Raw genomic sequence first — 19,362 nt, 5'->3', positions numbered from 1 at the left:
TTCGTCATTCAATTTAGGGCTGTGGGAGGAGTGTAAACTATTTAAACCTATATTTTTACATTGCTCTGGTTCAAAAGAAAGTGTGTGGAACTCAATGTCAATTTACTTTACCATGCTCACAATGAAAGCAAGGTTAATAAGCAAGAAAGTGTTTGTGTACACATCACCCGAACTGTGCCCGTGTCACACCATGTAACAAATATAATTTATATTACAGCACAGGAAGAGAATTACATCTATACATGCCTCTCCGAGAGTACTTATATTCAGATCTATGAGAAAGGAATTGATGGACTTTCTACTGTGCTGAGCTCTCAGAGGTTAGAACAGTGTTGGCTAACTTGTGACACTCCAGGTGTTGTGAAACTACAAGTCCCAGCGTACCCTTCCAGCAATAAGCTGCTAAATATTGGCAAAGCATGCTGGGACTTGTAGTTTCTCAACACCTGGAGTGTCACAGGTTAGCCAACACTGGGTTAGAAGGTTAACATACAGCCATGGCCAAAAGTTTTAAGAATTACACATTTTATTTTTCACAAAGTCTGCTGCCTCACTTTTTATAATGGCAATTTGCATATACTCCAGAATGTCATAGAGTGATCAAATGAATTGCAATTAATTTCAAAGTCCCTCTTTGCCATGACAATGAACTTTATCCCAAGAACAACATTTCCACTGCATTTCAACCCTGCCACAAAAGGACCAGCTGACATCAGGTCAGTGATTCTCTCGTTAACACAGGTGAGAGTGTTGGTGAAGACAAGGCTGGAAATCACTCTGTCGTGTTGATTGAGTTAGAATAACAGACTGGAAGCTTTAAAAGGAGGGTGGTGCTTGAAATCATTGTTCTTCCTCTGTTAACCATGGTTATCTGCAAGGAAACACATGCAGTCATCATGGCTTTGTACAAAAAGGGCTTCACAGGCAAGGATATTGCTGCTAGTAAGATTGCACCTAAATCAACCATTTATTCGATCATCAAGAACTTCAAGAAGAGAGGTTCAATAGTTGTGAAGAAGGATTCAGGGCACCCAAGAACGCCAGCAAACGCCAGGACCATCTCCTAAAGTTGATTTAGGTGCAGGATCAGGGCACCACCAGTGCAGAGCTTGCTCAGGAATGGCAGTGAGTGTATCTGCACGCACAGTGAGGCGAAGAATTTTGGAGGATGGCCTGGTGTCAAGAAGGCCAGCAAAGAAGCCACTTATCCAGGAAACATCAGGGACAGACTGATATTCTCAAAAGGTACAGGAATTGGACTGCTGAGGACTGGGGTAAAGTCGTTTTCTCTGATGAATCCTCTTTCAGATTGTTTGGGGCATCTGGAAGAACGCTTGTCTGGAGAAGGAAAGGTGAGTGCTACCATCAGCCCTGTGTCATGCTAACAGTAAAGCATCCTGTGACCATTTATGTGTGGGGTTGCTTCTCAGCCAAGGGAGTGGGCTCACTTACAGTTTTACCTAAGAACACAGCCATGAATAAAGAATGGTACCAAAACACCCTCCAAGAGCAACTTTTGCCAACCATCCAAGAACAGTTTGATGACGAACAATGCATTTTCCAGCATGATGGAGCAACCTTTCCATAAGCTAAAAGTGATAACTAAGGGGCTCAGGGATCAAAACTTCAACATTTTGGGTCCATGACCAGGAAACTCCTCAGACCTCAACCCCATTGAGAACTTGTGGTCAATCCTCAAGAGCCGGGTGGACAAACAAAAACCCACAAATTCTGACAAACTCCAAGCATTGATTAGTCAAAAATGAGCAGCCATCAGTCAGTATGGTGCCCAGAAGTTGATTGACAGCATGCCAGGGCGAATTGCAGAGGTCTTTTAAACAGAAGGGTCAACACTGCAAATATTGACTCTGCATAAACTTAATGTAGTTGTCAATAAATGCCTTTGACACTTATGAAATGCTTGTAAATTTACTTCAGTATACCAGAGCAACATCCTACAAAATGGTCTAAAAACACTGAAGCAGCAACCTTCGTGAAAACCAATATTTGTGTCATTCTCAAAACTTTTGGCCATGACTATGTTAAAAAGAGAAAGGGGAAGTTGAGTTTTACTTAGTTTTTTTCTCTTTTTACATCCGAGTGTTTCATGTGATGCATTTGCTGCAGAACAGTCCTTTACAAGCTAAATAAAAAATGTAGTTGTCATTGGCCACTCCTGCCTGTTCATATGTGTGTCTAAAAATTCAGCATGTGCTGATTTAGTTATAGCTAATATTTCTCTGGCTTCAGTGAGAGTGGTAGTGGGAATCCGGGAAATCATCCACTATTTTAGGAGTCTCCTTGACATTCTGACAGTCTGTAAATATGGTTTTGCTTTTAGGACATTTAATTCCTAAAGGGACTTTCAGTCCTTTGACATAATACTGCCAATATACAATACTGTATAAAGAGATTTATGCTCAAGATAAATGTGGGCACCAGCTTCAGCACCCTCAGGCTATAACCTCCCTTTCTTGGACAGATTGATACTCCGTATTACTGTCCTTTGTAATTTTGCTTTTATTTGTGACCATTTCTAGTCTGTGAAGGAGGAGCAACTTAAATTGATACAAGGACTCTTAGTTCACCAGGCTTCTCTCTTAACATGAATCGATTGAGAAGCTCCAAATATTCTTTTAGTAGTTGGGGAAACAAAATGGCCTACTGGTTTGTCCAGGACACATCAAGGTGCACACCTATTCTCCATTCTCAAGACATGCCTCAATCTAGTCATGCACCTAGGTTTGCAACGAGGGGGAAAAAGCTGAAGAGGTACATGGTAAATTTAGAGATGGATGCATCATTTTTGAATTGTATTATTGAAATAAAATGGAGAAAGAAGCGTTAAAAAAACCTTGGATTACAAATTAAATGCACATAGAAACACAAATATACATAGTAACATAGTTGATGAGGTTGAAAAAAGACACCAGTCCATCAAGTTCAACCTATTTTGGATCTCCTGCGATATATATGGTCTCTGGGTACAATCATTTTGATTTTCCGATCTGTTTACATGCACTTATTAAAAATATTAATGTTAAACACAATTTTAGTGCCGGTAGGTAGACATTACAAAGTTCAATGTTGCACTTTGGAGAAGCGCATAGTTGCCAAAATTTAGCCAGTAAGCTTCTTCTCCTAAATGCAACTCATTGGTGCAAAAATATAGTATTTTGAATAGTCAAAGAATACTCCTAATTATGCGCCCTCTCTACACGTTTTTGCCATATTCAGTCTTTCGCTTTGTTTAATGAAATCAGGTTTTTTCACTGCTCTGCAAAAAAGGAACCAGTGCAATATAACCACCAGGAAAACAAAAAATAATCAAATGTTCGAACCGGCATGCAAAAAAAGTACAACAGATGTATTTATTATAAAATCTAAAAAAGTGCACCTCTCAGAAGTACATGGTATCAGAAAATAAACCCATAATCCTATAACAGCCAATAATGACAGCAATAAGAAAGTGTGCCTCTTAATAGCATATCACAAAAGATGTTAACATATATGACATATAATGATTAATATATCAACATTTAACCAATATAAGAATAATATTTCATTCAGTGTGTCCATAAATTGCCATGAACGCAAAATCAATGGCCACTAAAATAGCGTGAGATAACGTTCTAAGGATCCAGACCATGAGCCACAAATGACCATACGGAGGACTTGAGGGACTTTCCCAATTTGATAATGTCAATCGAATACCGCCAATGTTAGTGTAGGTAGAAAGCAAAAAACAATAATGGAACTCTAATAGGAGCTGGATAAGTCGCTAGTGATACCCCCAGTAGTCGGCGGTCACGTGATGACGTGGCTGCGCACCCGTCCAGAAACAAAGATCGATTCCAAAGATTCCTAGATAACATATAACTTTAAGTATATGAATAAGTGGCAAAGGAGGTCTCTCGGATTGCCAATAGGAATGAGTACAGACACACTTGTAATCGGAACTGCTGACGCATTTCATCTGTCCTCAGCGGACTTTCTCAAAGCAATGTGGAAGTCTCTGTAATCACAACTATATAAACCTAAAACATTCGTATGATTGGTCAACAATTAGTACTAGATTACAACCCACTCAGCGCACCTATAAACATCAGGGAATTAACTCCTCGATGTTATAATACTTTAGCCCTCTTTCTTATAAACATATCTATTTAAAACAATACAACTTTTAAAATATACAAATATGTAAATATTACCCTATATGTTATTTATATACTTTCAACATGCCAATTAGAATTACATTTAACTCTTAAAGTTTTTTACATTTTTCATATATTTTCTCATATTTTAAACAGGACTTCTCCCAACTAAATGTCACCCGTATTATAATCTTTATAAACTTCTGCAAGTGTAGTGGTCTTATGTTTGACTATATATAAACATATATATATATATATATATATATATATACGTGTGTGTACCCACATGTACAGGAATACATATGTGTACGTGCCCATAGCAAAAAAACACGCGCATATTCATATACACAAAGTGTGCAAAATAAATGGATATCTCAAGTCCAGAAAATAACAAGTGAAAAACTAATAATATATAACCAGATTTTAAAGACAGAGACCTAAAAGGAGACAAATTTACAAATACCAGTTATTCAATTCACTTGTATCGTTTAGACCAGGGGTTGGCAACCTTTCTCTATCAGAGTGCCGGCTAAAATCTAGTGAAGCCCAGGTGTGCCAGTTGGGTGTGGTGTATGTATATATAAATATATATATGTATGTATATATAATATATATATATATATATATATATACATACATACTTACATACAGGGCTGCCTAGAGAAATTCATGGCCCCAGTATAGCAACTTCATGTGTCCCCCCTTATAGTCAAGCATTTTTTTTACCATGCAAGTGGTCGTACAATTGGGGGTGTGGCAGTACATCATTGGGTGCATGTCTAGGAGGTGAAAAGCACCAGACCACCCTCTTACAGAAAAATGCATTACTCACACATGCCCCCTTGCTCAGCAGCTTTGCTCACATATGTCCCCTCTGCCCACATGCTTTAATCACACTTTTCCCCCCCTCTGCCCAGCACCTTTAGTGACACATGCCCCTCTCCATCACCTTTAGTCACAAATGCCCCCTCTCCAGCACACCTTCTTCTTACCTTATTCTCCACTGCACAGCATGGGAAGATATCCAGCAGCCCGCCGAGTACCATGTGACCACTGCAGTCACATGACCTGGCGTCTGAAGATGCCTGAGCTGAAGGGGATTTAGCCACTACCGATCCCCCCTGCACTCAATAAAAAAAATAAAAAGTATTTTTAAAATAAAAAAATTATTTTCAAAGATAGGTCTCCAGTGGGGACTCAGGCCACCAAGCTGCCCGGGCAATTTGTAGTCGCCCCCTCCCCTCTGGGCTATATATATATATATATATATATATATATATATATATATATATATGTCTCATTTTATGAGGCTAATATTATATTAACAGTAAGGGACCAGCAAAAAAACGTTATGCCGAAAAGTAGTGCCCCGGTTCACATCATACCTCATACTTGTGTCCCCAATTCATCTTATGCCACATAGTTGTGCCCACAATTCATACTTTGCCACAGTTGCCCCCAGAAATATATAGCATGCCACAGTTGCCCCCAGAAATATATAGTATGCCACAGTTGCCCCCATAAATATATAGTATGCCACAGTTGCCCCATAAATATATAGTATGCCACAGTTGCCCCCAGAAATATATAGTATGCCACAGTTGCCCCCACAAATACAAAGTATGCCAAGTATATGTGCCCCTCAATTTGCTGCTCTTACTTACCTTTGTAGACTCATCTTTCTCCAGAAACCTGGGTGGGAGCTGCTTCAGTAAAGCAGCCGATGATGGGCGAAACGGAGCTTCTGCGCATGCGCAGATGCTCCGTTTCGGCCATCACTGACTGCTTTGCTGACTGAAGCAGCTTCACTGTGGCATACTTCGTTAATGAAACAGCTTCAGTTAAGCAGCCGGTGATGACCGAAACGGAGCTTCTGCGCATGCGCAGAAGCTCCGTTTCGGCCATCATCGGCTGCTTTACTGAAGCAGCTTCAGCGTCGGCGTGCCACGTCTGGCACACGTGCCGGGGGTTGCCGACCCCTGGTTTAGACCATCCGCTGATAAGGTTTGGAGTCTAAATATCCATAAGGCTTCTCCACGGCATAGATTTTTATATTTGTCCCCACCGTTGAGCTATTATGTTTGTAATAGAAATGACGAGAGACACTATGGGCTAGATTTACTAAGCTGCGGGTTTGAAAAAGTGGGGATGTTGCCTATAGCAACCAATCAGATTCTAGCTGTCATTTTGTAGAAGGTACTAAATAAATGAAAGCTAGAATCTGATTGGTTGCCATAGGTAACATCCCCACTTTTTCAAACACGCAGCTTAGTAAATCTAGCCCTATGTGTCAACAACCTTTGTAAAATTGTGTAGTACGACCCACGTATTGAAGACTACCAGGACATGTCAGCACATGAATGACATATCCTGTATCACAATTAATTAAAATGATTCATTTTGAACTATTACTAATAGATGTTATAACTTTTTTCGCATTTTCCAAATGTTTACAGGTCAAACACACATTATAATATAACATTGGCGGTATTCGATGGACATAACCAAATTGGAAAAAGTCCCTTAAGTCCTCCATATGGTCATTTGTGGCTCATGGTCTGGATCCTTAGAACGTTATCTCCCACTATTTTAGTGGTCATTGATTTTGCGTTCATGGCAACTTATGGACACACTGCATGAAATATTATTCTTATATTGGTTCAATGTTGATATATTAATCATTATATGTCATATGTTAACATCTGTTGTTATATGCTATTAAGAGGCACACTTTCTTATTGCTGTCATTATTGGCTGTTATAGGATTATGGGTTTATTTTCTGATACCATGTACTTCTGAGAGGTGAACTTTTTTAGATTTTTATAATAAACAAGTTAACCCGTGCATGATACTCATGCATTCTAGTCAAATCAAGCTACTTAAGGTGTTAAAAAGGTTCTTGTCATGCATTTGGGCCTAGCCCAGGCCTCCTCAGGGGAAGAGCGTTACTTTCCGACGCAAGCGCCCTTTTTTAACGTGGTTTTGTCCACATGTCACCACCTCATCATTTTTCTCTATCACCTCATCCTTCATCTTCATCGCCACATCCATCATCAAGCTACTTAAGGTGTTAAAAACTCCCCACTGTCACCCCCGGCAACCACCAACCACTCCCAACTGTCACTTCTCCTTCAAGAAATATATAGGTCAGTGTATAACTCTGCCCAGCAGGTGGCGCTGCAGCTTCTTTTTTTTTTTTTCTCACACAAGCCACTAGGCATTTATATAGTAGATACATCTGATGTACTTTCTTGCATGCCAGTTTGAATATTTGATTATTCTTTGTTTTCCTGGTGGTCATATTGCATTTTCCTCCAGGTTATTGTTAGAATTTTATTATAATTAGCGCCTGATTATTTTTTATTTTTTGGTTTACTGTTTTTCACTGCTCTGCAAAACTCACATTAGTATGCACACTCCATACTTATAATGATCATCCTCTGACTCCCATCGGCATATGCAAATGTTCCACAAACCTATGCGATTTGGTACAGTGGTCGAAGTGTAAATTTAGAAGTGGATGTATGGAAATTTAAATGGGAATGTAAGTGAATGGAGTTTTATAGTTTTACATTGAAGGCAGTATGACAAGTGGTAGTATGGCATACCTCCCTATACACCCCTACTTCAACCACTGATTTGGTTGAAATATAAGAGTACTTGCACAAACAGAGGCACAGCAAAGAGGAGTTTACACTACATCTTGGCTGTTTTGCGCTTTATAAATGTCATCCAGTTTATTTGACTTGTTTTAAAAAAAATATACTGTTTTGAATGTGTTACCTACACAACAAGGGCTACAATTAATATACGATAGGGGATAGCAGTGCTTCATATAGTCCACCACACATACATTATATATTCCATATATAGCTCTTTATTTATTTCAATCATGGCTCTAATGTAGAAGAAGATAAATAGTGCTCCACTGGTAGCTGCATTAAAGTTATCATATCTGGACAAGCAAGGGAAAGAAAATAGTGTGGTACTGTATGCACTCACCACTCAAATAATGTCCTGGGCAGGATAGCGGTTTTCGACCACTCCTTTATTTTACAGCTATACACTCAAAGCCAGCAGTTCGCCTCACAAATATCAGAAGAAAACATCATCTTAAGAAAAAAAAAACATTGTTAGCCAAATTGTTACTTATATTATACAGAAACATCTCCATAATACACTTACCTGCTCAGGAAAAGGGAATGTGGCCATACTCTCATGAACTCACATTTAAAATGAATAGGGCTAGAATACCTGTTAGGCAACCTAGACAGGAGTTTAGAGCCCGGGGTATAGGTATCTGGGCAATGTGACTATTTTATTAACTAAATTACATGTCTAAATATTTGAAATACCCTTTTCTCAGATTTGCTTTTACTGTTCTTTGTGCTTCCTGATGAAGCTCTTGTTTGGAAATATAAAAAATATACACCTGGGTTCAGCCATATTATTTGCACCAGCTACAGAGCAGGTGTAAATGCTGACTTGACATTACTAGCATAACATATTCCTTGTTTTAAAAACTACACATATGCATGCCACTAGCTAGCACAAGTAAGGTTGACTATATAAACACATTGGGCCTGATTCATTAAGGAAAGGAAAGCAAAAAAAAGAGTAACATTGCACCTTGGCGAAACCATGTTGCATTTGAAGAGGAGGTCATTTTAAAATGTTGGGACAGATTTATAGTTGGGATAGGATATGTCCTAGATCAATTTTAAATGTCATAATCAGAAAAATGCTTGTTCCTCAGACCCCGTTAATAAAACAAAACAAAAACGGTTTATTTTCCTCACTAACCATTTTGTGAGTACTCCTAACAGCTCATGATCTATCTCAACATTTAACCTGGATTGTATGAAAAGCAACTAATTTATAAAATCTGCAATTTATAATTTATGAAATCAATTACAACACAAAACTAGTGAAAAAATAAGGGATTATTTGTTGTTCATAAACTATTAAATCACAACTGTCTATTTCTTTTTATTCCTGCTCCGCAATATATTGTAAAAACATAATATTAAAAGAATAGCAAATGGTAAACTATTATACTACAAGATTCTATATATATTAAGGTAGCCAAGATGGCCACAAATGCTTTATGATGGCTCATAACAGCTAAATATTTTTGATAAGCCAAACTATCATAAAAGCATTTAACTCTGAATATACTAGGTAAATTCATCACTAATTTTGGATGAACTTTTATCCAAAGAGCTTATTACTTAACAAGGAACTCTCCAACCACATTTTTAAATGGTATTCCTACCGATACACCATTTTTATAACATGACCACACAGACACCAAAACTGAATCAGCCTTGCTGAATCAACGACCTTTGGTTAAAATATACAGCTTCTAAAATCTGCTGACTAACTTACCCTATGTTTCATCTGACCGGCAAGATAATATATGCAGACCCTCTATATGAGTGTTCTATACAGTATATTACATTTGATTCACTCATTCAAACTTACGTGGATCACATTCACTCAAATGGGAATACCTCACCTCGCAATACTTAAGGTGACTTACATTTCCATATTATACTCCTTAAAGAACTTACACATTTTCTAACAAATTAACCTTAATGCATAAAGAATATGTTATGAATATCTCACCATAAACATGGTGGCCTAACCACTATTTTGGGGGTTGTGACCTCTAGCAATCGCTACGAAATACAATACATAATTTCTATCTATCTTAACTGATAATTAACCAACGATACCTCTTTTAACCAATACCGAATCACCAAACCTTGGGCAAAAATGGGAAAAAAAGCTCAAAAACTCACTCACATCAGTCCCTGCCCCATTAGAGCTTACAGTATAAATTCCCTAACATACACACACAGACAGAGAGAGAGAGAGAGACTATGGTCAATTTTGATAGCAGCCAATAAACCTACCAGTATGTTTTTGGAGTGTGGGAGGAAACCGGAGCACCCGGAGGAAACCCACACAGGGAGAACATACAAACACCACACAGATAAGGCCATGGTAGGGAATTGAACTCATGACCCCATTGCTGTGAGGTACAAGTGCTAACCACTGAGCCACCGTGCTGCCCTAGTCTTTGAAATGTAATGTATTCCCAAGCTTCTGAATTAAAATTCTTAAAAAGTAAAATAGATGATGTAGACAATAGAGGACGGTGAAATAACATAAGGGTACATAGTATTCCTGAACACATTTCTTCAACAGGTTTGTTTGATACTTTGACTAAAATCTTCAATGACATTCTGGGCCAATTTCAGGATTCTCTTATTATGTTTGATAGAGCTCATACAGCACTGAGACCACGTGGACTACCAACAGACAAACCTCGCAATGTAATCTGCTGTTTTCATTATTATACCTAAACAGAAGATGTTTTGAGAAAGATACACAAACTAGATGATATTAAATTCAATGACCATTCCATCCAAATTTTCCCTAATCTTTCCTGGTATACTCTTCAACAACGAAAAGCTTTGAAACCACAGACAGATGAACTACTCAAATGTAATTTGAAAGATCGTTGGGGTTTTCCTTTTGTCAACTTCAAGTAACCCAAGAATGTAAATCTTCCACTTTCAGATTACTATCAGACCTAGACCAATTTTCTACCTCTCTAGCTTTACCTAATATTCATCTATCGGATTGAGCAGATTCTCTCAAATGAAAACTATACTACTTCCATTTAAAAAAACTGCTTGGAATACAGTTCAACATCCTAGGAGAAAAAGGAGAAAAGTTTCCAAAATTGTCAGAAGCAAATCGAGACTCTGTAGGACTGCCTTTTAATCTTAAGAATTGGAACAAGCTATCTCTTCTTCCCCTTCAGGTAAAAGCCTAGGTCACAACGGCTTTACCATAATGTACTTTAAGATCTTCAAAACTCAATTTGTCCTGTTACTCCTCCAAGCATTAAATACTATTTCTGCCAAATCTTATTTTTCTAAACAATCCCTAGAAGCCCACTTTACAATTATACAGAAGGATGGGAAGGATCCACCCCTGTGTCCCAGCTATTGACCTCTTTCACTCCTAAATGTAGATATCAAACTATCTGCAACAATGCTTGCAAATAGGTTAAACTCCCTCCTCCCTTAGATTATACATGATGATCAAGTAGGTTTTGTGACTGGCTGAGAAGCCCATGACAACACCAGCAAAATAATTAATCTAATACATCTTTCTTTACAACGACGTATCTACCATTCTACTATCTACAGATGCAGAAAAAGCATTTTATAGTGTGGATTGGGAGTTCATATCTGGTCTCCTGAGACACATAGGCTTGGGTTCCCTGGGATTCCATATAATTTTAGCATTCTATAAATCTCCTTCGGCTTATATAAAGTTTACCGGATCCCTATTAAAACCATTTGATATTTTAAATGACACCAGATAGGGTTGTCCATTTTCACCATTGTTCTTAATCATGTGCATGGAAACCCTTGCAAGAGCAATTAGATCAAATCCTGACATTCCTGGAAATAAAGTAGGTAATAAGGAATGTAAATGAGCACTTTTTGCTGATGATTTGTTAGCATCGATCTCCTGTCTCGTGACCTTGCTCCCTAGATTGATAACCAAATTTCACATTTTTTGGAAATCTCTCGAATTTCAAAATTAATTTTTAAAAATCTGTGGCCATAACCCTTACAACCCCTCTCCCGATAGTTGAAAACTTTAAAAATAAATTCCCATTTATCTGGCACCAATCTCATCTTAAATATCTTGGAATTCCATTGACCAAAGACTTTTCATACCTAGTTATTCTAACGCTAATATGAGATTGTGCCTTGGTTGCCGGGCCTATCCTCAATTTCTCACTCAAATATTTCACCTACATCGTATTGTTGGAAACATTTACGAACTTTACCATATATCTCTTCTAAAACTTCACCACTTATCTCCTTCTTAGCAAACCAGGATTTCCTTCCAGGTACTCACCTTCCCTCTTTCAAAAATTGGTATCAAGCTGGAGTCTTTGGGTTGGGACAGCTGATCGATACAAAAGGCGTCCGTCCATTTACTGATATCCAATATAAATGGGTTATATGCAAAGCTGATTTCTGGAAATTCCTACAATTTCATAATTTTTTACAATCAGTTAAACAAACTCAACTTGTATATAGAGAACTTACTGATTTTGAAACCCTTTGTACATCTGTTTCTAAAACATCCCATACAATTTCAATTATATGTAGACTTATTATTGAAAATTTAGTTTAATCACTCCCTCATTTCACTAAACGTTGAGAACAAGATATACATAGAAACTTTTCTCCAGAAGAGTGACAGAAAGTTTTCAAAATCACTCATATATGCTCTATAATAGAGACACAAGACAAAATATTAATTCGTTGGTACAGACATCGGAGTTTACTTAGAAAAATATACCCGAATATATATGTTGGCGTATGTTGGCGATGCTCTAATGCTGTAGGAAGTTATTTATACATTTATGGTGAGATTGTCCCATTATTCAAAATTTTGGGGTAGATGTTGTATATGTGCTCCCAGGCGCAGAGTCTTTACGTTGGGGTTTTGTATAAAGTGTATGATAGCAATGAGTGATAAAACTGGTTATTTATTTATTATTTTGAAACAAAACTACTAGTTTAGTTTTGCTTCAAAATAATAAATAAATAATAACCAGTGGTTAAGTGGTTAGCACTTCTGCCTTACAGCACTGGGTCATAAGATAAATTGCCGACCATGGCCTTATTTGTGTGGAGTTTGTATGTTCTCCCTGTGTTTGCATGGGTTTCCTCCGGGTGCTCCGGTTTCCTCCCACACTCCAAAAACATACTAGTAGGTTAATTGGCTTCTATCAAATTGACCCAAGTCTCTCTCTCTATGTCTGTGTGTGTGTGTGTGTGTGTGTGTGTGTTAGGAAATTTAGACTGTAAGCTCCAATGGACAGGGACTAATGTGAATGAGTTCTCTCTACAGTGCTGCGGAATTAGTGGCGCTATATAAAAAAATGGTGATGATGAAATAGCATGATAGACAGCTGCCAAGAAAATTCAAGTCAATATCTGAAAACAAAGCCAGAGAAGAAATAAGTCTGCACTTGATTAATCTCAGGGTCGGATCATTGTTGAGCTTATGCTGTTTCACAGTAGTTGACCTGGTGATTGGGTCCTGTTCCTGGCATTCTGTTATCAGTGTGCACCATTGTAGTAGCTGGAATTTCCTTATTATTCCTTCTTCACTCTATAATTGAAAATAATCCTACAGCTCTTGCGACCTGTCTCTTTTGCCGCTACATGTGCTCTAACCCAAAATGATATAAATTGTTGCCTTCATCATCAACTAGGACTAATAATGGTAACTATCGGGCTCAATTAACAAGCAGTGAGTTGGTGTGAGGATGTTCTCTGACTGTAACTCCTAACGCATGTGCACACACAGGGGTGCAGAGAGGATGGGAGACAAGTACATGGACCAGATGTTAGAGGAGTGGCAAAAAGTTGCTTTAAATTCCTTCTCGGCAACTCTCAAATACATATATACCTAATAAAATACATCCCATAGATTGTAAGCTTGCTAGAGTAGGGCTTTCTCATTTCTTTGTCTGTATTGCCCAGTATTGTTTATTACTGTGTTTGTCCCTAATTGTAAAGCGCTACGGAATTTTGCTGGTGCTATATAAATACATGATGATGATGATAGATACAGGTTTGTTTGTAGGCATATAAAATATTATTTTTAGCTGCCACTTTTCTATCTTAACCTATAAGAAAGGGATTGAAGCTATGACACTCATCCATGTTATTACCTACCTTTTCCACTTGTCTGTGTTATTCCCCTGTCCCAATCATTTATGTTATTTTCTTCTCTACTCCCACTTTTCCATGTTATTCTCCTCTCTTCTCTGCCATTCATCCATGTTATAGTAGCTAGGTTTGCTGGTACATGTAGTGTGCTACCAACTTGCAGACTATTTTTTATTGAATGACTGGGATCTGTGCTCTCGTGGCCCTAGTGCAAAAAAAGAAAAAAAGGTGCAAACCCAAAAAGTGCATAAGAGTGCAGCAAACTTCAGGCCTTCCTCTAAAGAGGAAGGACCCTTCTATCCCCAAACTCCAGAGCTTAAAGGCCTCTCAGGAGGCAAGGGACTTCAGATCCCCTATTGTCAGCTAGGGATATGCTGAAACTTCACCAGGGTCCAGAAACGACCTATTCCGGAGGGAATAGGGCATTGAAGGTTCACTGGAGTGCAAGCCTCAGAGCCACACCCACCTACATTGTCAGGGAACATAAATACCATTAGGGCCTACCTCACCCACTAGATTGATTAAACACAAAAGTTATAGTAACAAGGCATGAACTAAATTAATAGTGCCATGTAGGCATGGCCCCAGGATATTGGTTGGGAAATATTAAAATTCCCTTACGCTGCGAAAAGGCCATGGCAGAAGGAGACAATGCAGCAAAATGAAAGGAAGAAAATTTGCTCAGCAGCATAGAAGTCATGAGGTGCTCCAGAAACCTTAAGTAATACTCAGGTACGCCCTGGTCACCTATACAAGGGCACATGATTACAGGCTCTCTCTCTGCTGGCCCTGGCTTTCCAGACAGAGGACCAAGTGCAGCACTGCAGACACTAAACTTGAGCTTAGCCAAAAAGAAAGAAGCGGACCTTACCAGCTAAGAGACTGCTGGCTGATCCGCCACATATTAAGTGCAGCTCCAGGCAACACACGCTGAATATTTAGCTCATGTCTCAGTATTTGAGAGGAGCTTGTCACAAGATATGATGTAATTGACTGATAAGCTCAAGGACTTGAGTGAGTGAGTTGCAAAGAATTTCTTCTGTGAGGCTATGTGGTCATCGCTTGACTACTGTAATGTGTAGTACACACACAGTAGCCAAGCAGTGACTGATAGCAACTGAAAGCAGGGAATGTAATGAAATGCAATTCCTGCACTCAAAATAATTTCTGAAATAGCATTCTGTTGCTTTTATAGTTCACTCTTGCCCTGGTGGATGCCCATACTCCACAGTTGTGGGACTCAAAGCATCTACTCCCCCTTTGCTAATAGAGTAGTTATACCTTTTAGATATACAGCTGATTGGACAATTTTTTAGATGAAAATTTCACAGGCACTTTTTTTTTTCTTTTTCATGAAAAATAACACATGGCTCTCAAACAAACAGCAAGCAAGATATAAGTATATATAGCGTATTTTAATTGTAAAGAAAATATCTGTTGAATAAAAAGGCTACATTCATGGACAGAAGCAGACTGTGGACATTACCCTTCACCACTATACACATAATTTGGACACAGACTCCACCTTAAATCTACTCTCAGCATATCCACCCTCTCTGACTCCCATCTTGCAATCCTCTGCTCCTTTCCTCCTACAAATGAATCTGTGATCCTCACTCTTCTATCTATCTTCCCCAACAACCTGCCCCCCCCGACCTAGTTCCCTCAAAGCTTCTGAATTTCCTATGCCCCAACACTTGCCTGCACCTTTTTCACCTACTTAACCTTTCCATCTACACTGGTATTTTCCTCTCCGACTTTATCTCCCCCATTCTCACAAAGACTTGTCTTGAGCAACTTTACAACTACTGCCCCACTTCTTTGCTCCCCTTTTGCATCCAAAATGCTTGAACAAATTACCTTCAACTATCTGCAAATCACTCTGCAAATCCCTTCACTGGCTCTTTATTGCTTCCAGAATTAATTTGAAGCTACTCACCCTCACCTACAAGGTTCTCACTAAAGCTGCCTCTCCCTACATCTCTGACCTCGACATGAGATAAATCCCAGATCGTCCACTCCGCTCTGCCTCAGAACTTCAACTCTATTTCCCTCTCATTACCTACTCCCACTATTGTCCACAAAACTTCTCCTGCCGCTGTCCTCCTATGGAATTTGCTGTTTCACTACACCATACCCTTCCTCAATCTACAATATTTTAAATTCTCCCTCAAAACTCACCTCTTCATGCTTGCATACACTGCCCCCTCTTAGACCCTCAAGTATATACAAACTCTCTACTTCTCCCCTTCCATCAAATCCACTTGAGTTCTTTTGCGCCTACTGTCTGTCATTCCGTCTATCTAGACTGTAAACTTTTATGGCAGTGTTGTCTCTACCCCATGTCTCATGTTTGTCTACCTCGTATGACCCTAACAATATGTCTTACACTGAATCTTCTGCTGTTTATTCACTCACAAGCATGGAATTCAGACCTGTATTCATACATACTGTTAGGGCTAGCTCCTGATACATGGGTAATTATATGTAATTATATTAATGTATCTGTTATTATGTTTATTCTGTTTGTGATATTATGTGTCACGCCCTGGACTCACCTTGGTCCAGCACGCTATTATTTTGCTTCTTTGTGGCACTGCTGGTCCTTCCATTCAGCGGTGTCTGCTCTCGATCCTAGACTCAAGCATTTTCGTTTGTGTTCCCCTTCCATCTCCCTGCACTATATTATTAACTCACTCTGTGTAACATTTATCTTAGATTGTTATCTAGGTGGTTACTGGCTCCCTTGTTCCTCCAGCTATTGTACACTCCATGTTGTTGGTATCCTGGTGCAGTTAATATACTGCTGTGTGTGGACCGCGCATTCTAGTGGATTCTTTGAAATCACCTAGGCAGATTGTTGCAACCAACTGCAGTTTATTCCATAGATGGCAATACAGACATGTGGATATGCAATCATTGGACAGATGCAATTATTTGCAGGCACAGTATACACATGTGACGGAAGCGCAGTTCCTAGTCAGTAATCCAGGGTACTAGTATAACAATGACCTTGTTGGCTAAACATGAAAAGTTTGATTGTGTTATATCTGCATACACTAATTGTTTAACCCAGATACCTTGTTCTCTCTCTTATCTCTGATTTAACACTCTACCTGGCGACATTTAAGAATAACTTATCTAACAATTAAGATAAATATGCACAGCCCCTAATAACATATTTAGCCAAACGCAAAGGAACAAATAACAATAAACTGCAAGGCAGCAAGACTATGACAGCTCAGAGTACGCAGATAAGGATAATGGATTGCAAGTATCTCTATACATCAATCACACTGGTTTAACAATTGCACAGAGTGGTCTCACATGCTGGTATCCTGGTGTAGTTCTATATCGCTGGCATTATCCTAGTGAAGTTCCTACATCGCTCCGGTGCTGTTCCCTGCTGGCACTGTACCTTACTGGCTATTACTACTATAGCACCTTACACTGACGGTATTTTCCCTATATCTAATTGCAGTACTTCTCTATTAATTTGATTGTTCTGTGGCTATTCCTGCACACGAGCCTTGCTCTATTTCAAATCCCAGTGTTCCATTGTTCTACCTTCTGCTCACTAATTGCCAATGACTAATATTCTACTCCACACTCACCATGGCTTCCCATTCAAAGCCTAAGATGAAGCCACAGCATAAATTACAAAAGTTGAAAAGTCTCACCATGGTGGTCATGCTGCATGATTGAGATTATTTGAGGCATATGGTAAGTAATAGGTGAAGAGCTAGTATGTAACTGTGCCAATGGTACTCCGTGCAATGCCATGAGGTTTTTTCCCAACTGCTGTAGAGGTCTGAGTAATGTGGGCTGTACAATGCAATGGGAGCCATGCCATCATCATCATCATCACCATGTATTTATATAGCGCCACTGATTCCACAGCGCTGTACAGAGAACTCATTCACATCAGTCCCTGCCCTATTGGAGCTTACAGTCTAAATTCCCTAACACACACACACATACACACACAGACACAGACAGAAAGAGACTAAGGGCAATTTTGATAGCAGCCAATTAACCTACTAGTATGTTTTTGGAGTGTGGGAGGAAACCGGAGCACCCGGAGGAAACCCACGCAAACACGGGGAGAACATACAAACTCCACACAGATAAGGCCATGGTCAGGAATTGAACTCATGACCCCAGTGCTGTGAGGAAGAAGTGCTAACCACTGAGCCACCGTGCTGCCCGGATGACTGTGCAATGCAATTGGGGTTTATGCATGGACACTGTGTCAAATGGAATTGGGGTTTAAGCCAAAAGCAATGAGTTCTGTGCCATGGGGCTCTATGCCAAGTGTAATGCCATCTATTGGATGCAATTCTCTGCTATAAGGTTTCAAGAATAGGGTTCTGTGCCAAGTACAACTGGGTTCAGGCAAACTGGCTCTGTGCCCAGTGTAATGGGCTCTGTGCAGTGGGCACTATGCCTGTAATAAACTATAAATAAATAAATATATACATATATATATATATATATATATATATATATATATATATATATATACATATATATATATCTATATATATATATATCAATCATCATAACAGGCCTCTTTATAAGATTAAGTTGCGGTATATCATATTGGTTTTGTTCTTTAAAAGCACTTACTAAGAAGATCACATTACATCTTACTTTTTGTGCTTTCTCTGGGAAAACCAAAATGTTTTTACTGATATGAGCTGATGACCTGAGTTACCTTGGCTTTATCACAAGGATTATATGCCAATGTTGAATAGGAACCGTTTGTGTATTTAATTTTTGAAGCTGTCCAGGGGAAAAAATTGTACATTTAGACACCTCATTAAATACATTTTCTACCACATATTCTCTTGTAATAGTCAGTGAACACACCAGCCAGCATAAATTATTTGTAGAAATACAGGATTGCTAGTGCAGGGCAATAAACAAGTGAATATTCCATAAGGGTTCAATGTTAGGAAGAAATACATATTCATATGTATATTAAATAAAAGTGATTTAAAAAAAAAATCGCTTAAAAATATAGTCAGGTTCTGTACAAAACATAAGTATCCTCACCCCAGTGATTAACTGGTGATCTATATACTTGTAATGTTTTATTTAATAGTCAGTTATGTTGTCAAGCCATTTTATGAATAATGTCATGAGATAATCTACGTGGAGGTAATAACTTTACATATACACTCAGCGGCCACTTTATTAGGTACATCTTTCTAGTATGTCTGAACTCTGCATGGCATGGATTCAACAAGTTGCTGGAAACATTCCTTAGAGATTCTGGTCCATGTTCACGTGATAGCATCACACAGTTGCAGCAGATTTGTCAGTTACAAATGAATGCTGCATGAAACCATCTTACGATAACATGTGCTTTGTGACATGGAGCGTTATCCTGCTGGAAGTTATTAGAAGATAGTAGGTAGGC

This window comes from Mixophyes fleayi, chromosome 1 (assembly GCF_038048845.1).
Source record: "Mixophyes fleayi isolate aMixFle1 chromosome 1, aMixFle1.hap1, whole genome shotgun sequence".
Taxonomy (NCBI): Eukaryota; Metazoa; Chordata; class Amphibia; order Anura; family Limnodynastidae; genus Mixophyes; species Mixophyes fleayi.
The sequence above is the reverse complement of the archived record's forward strand: the minus strand, read 5'-3'. Positions refer to the sequence as shown.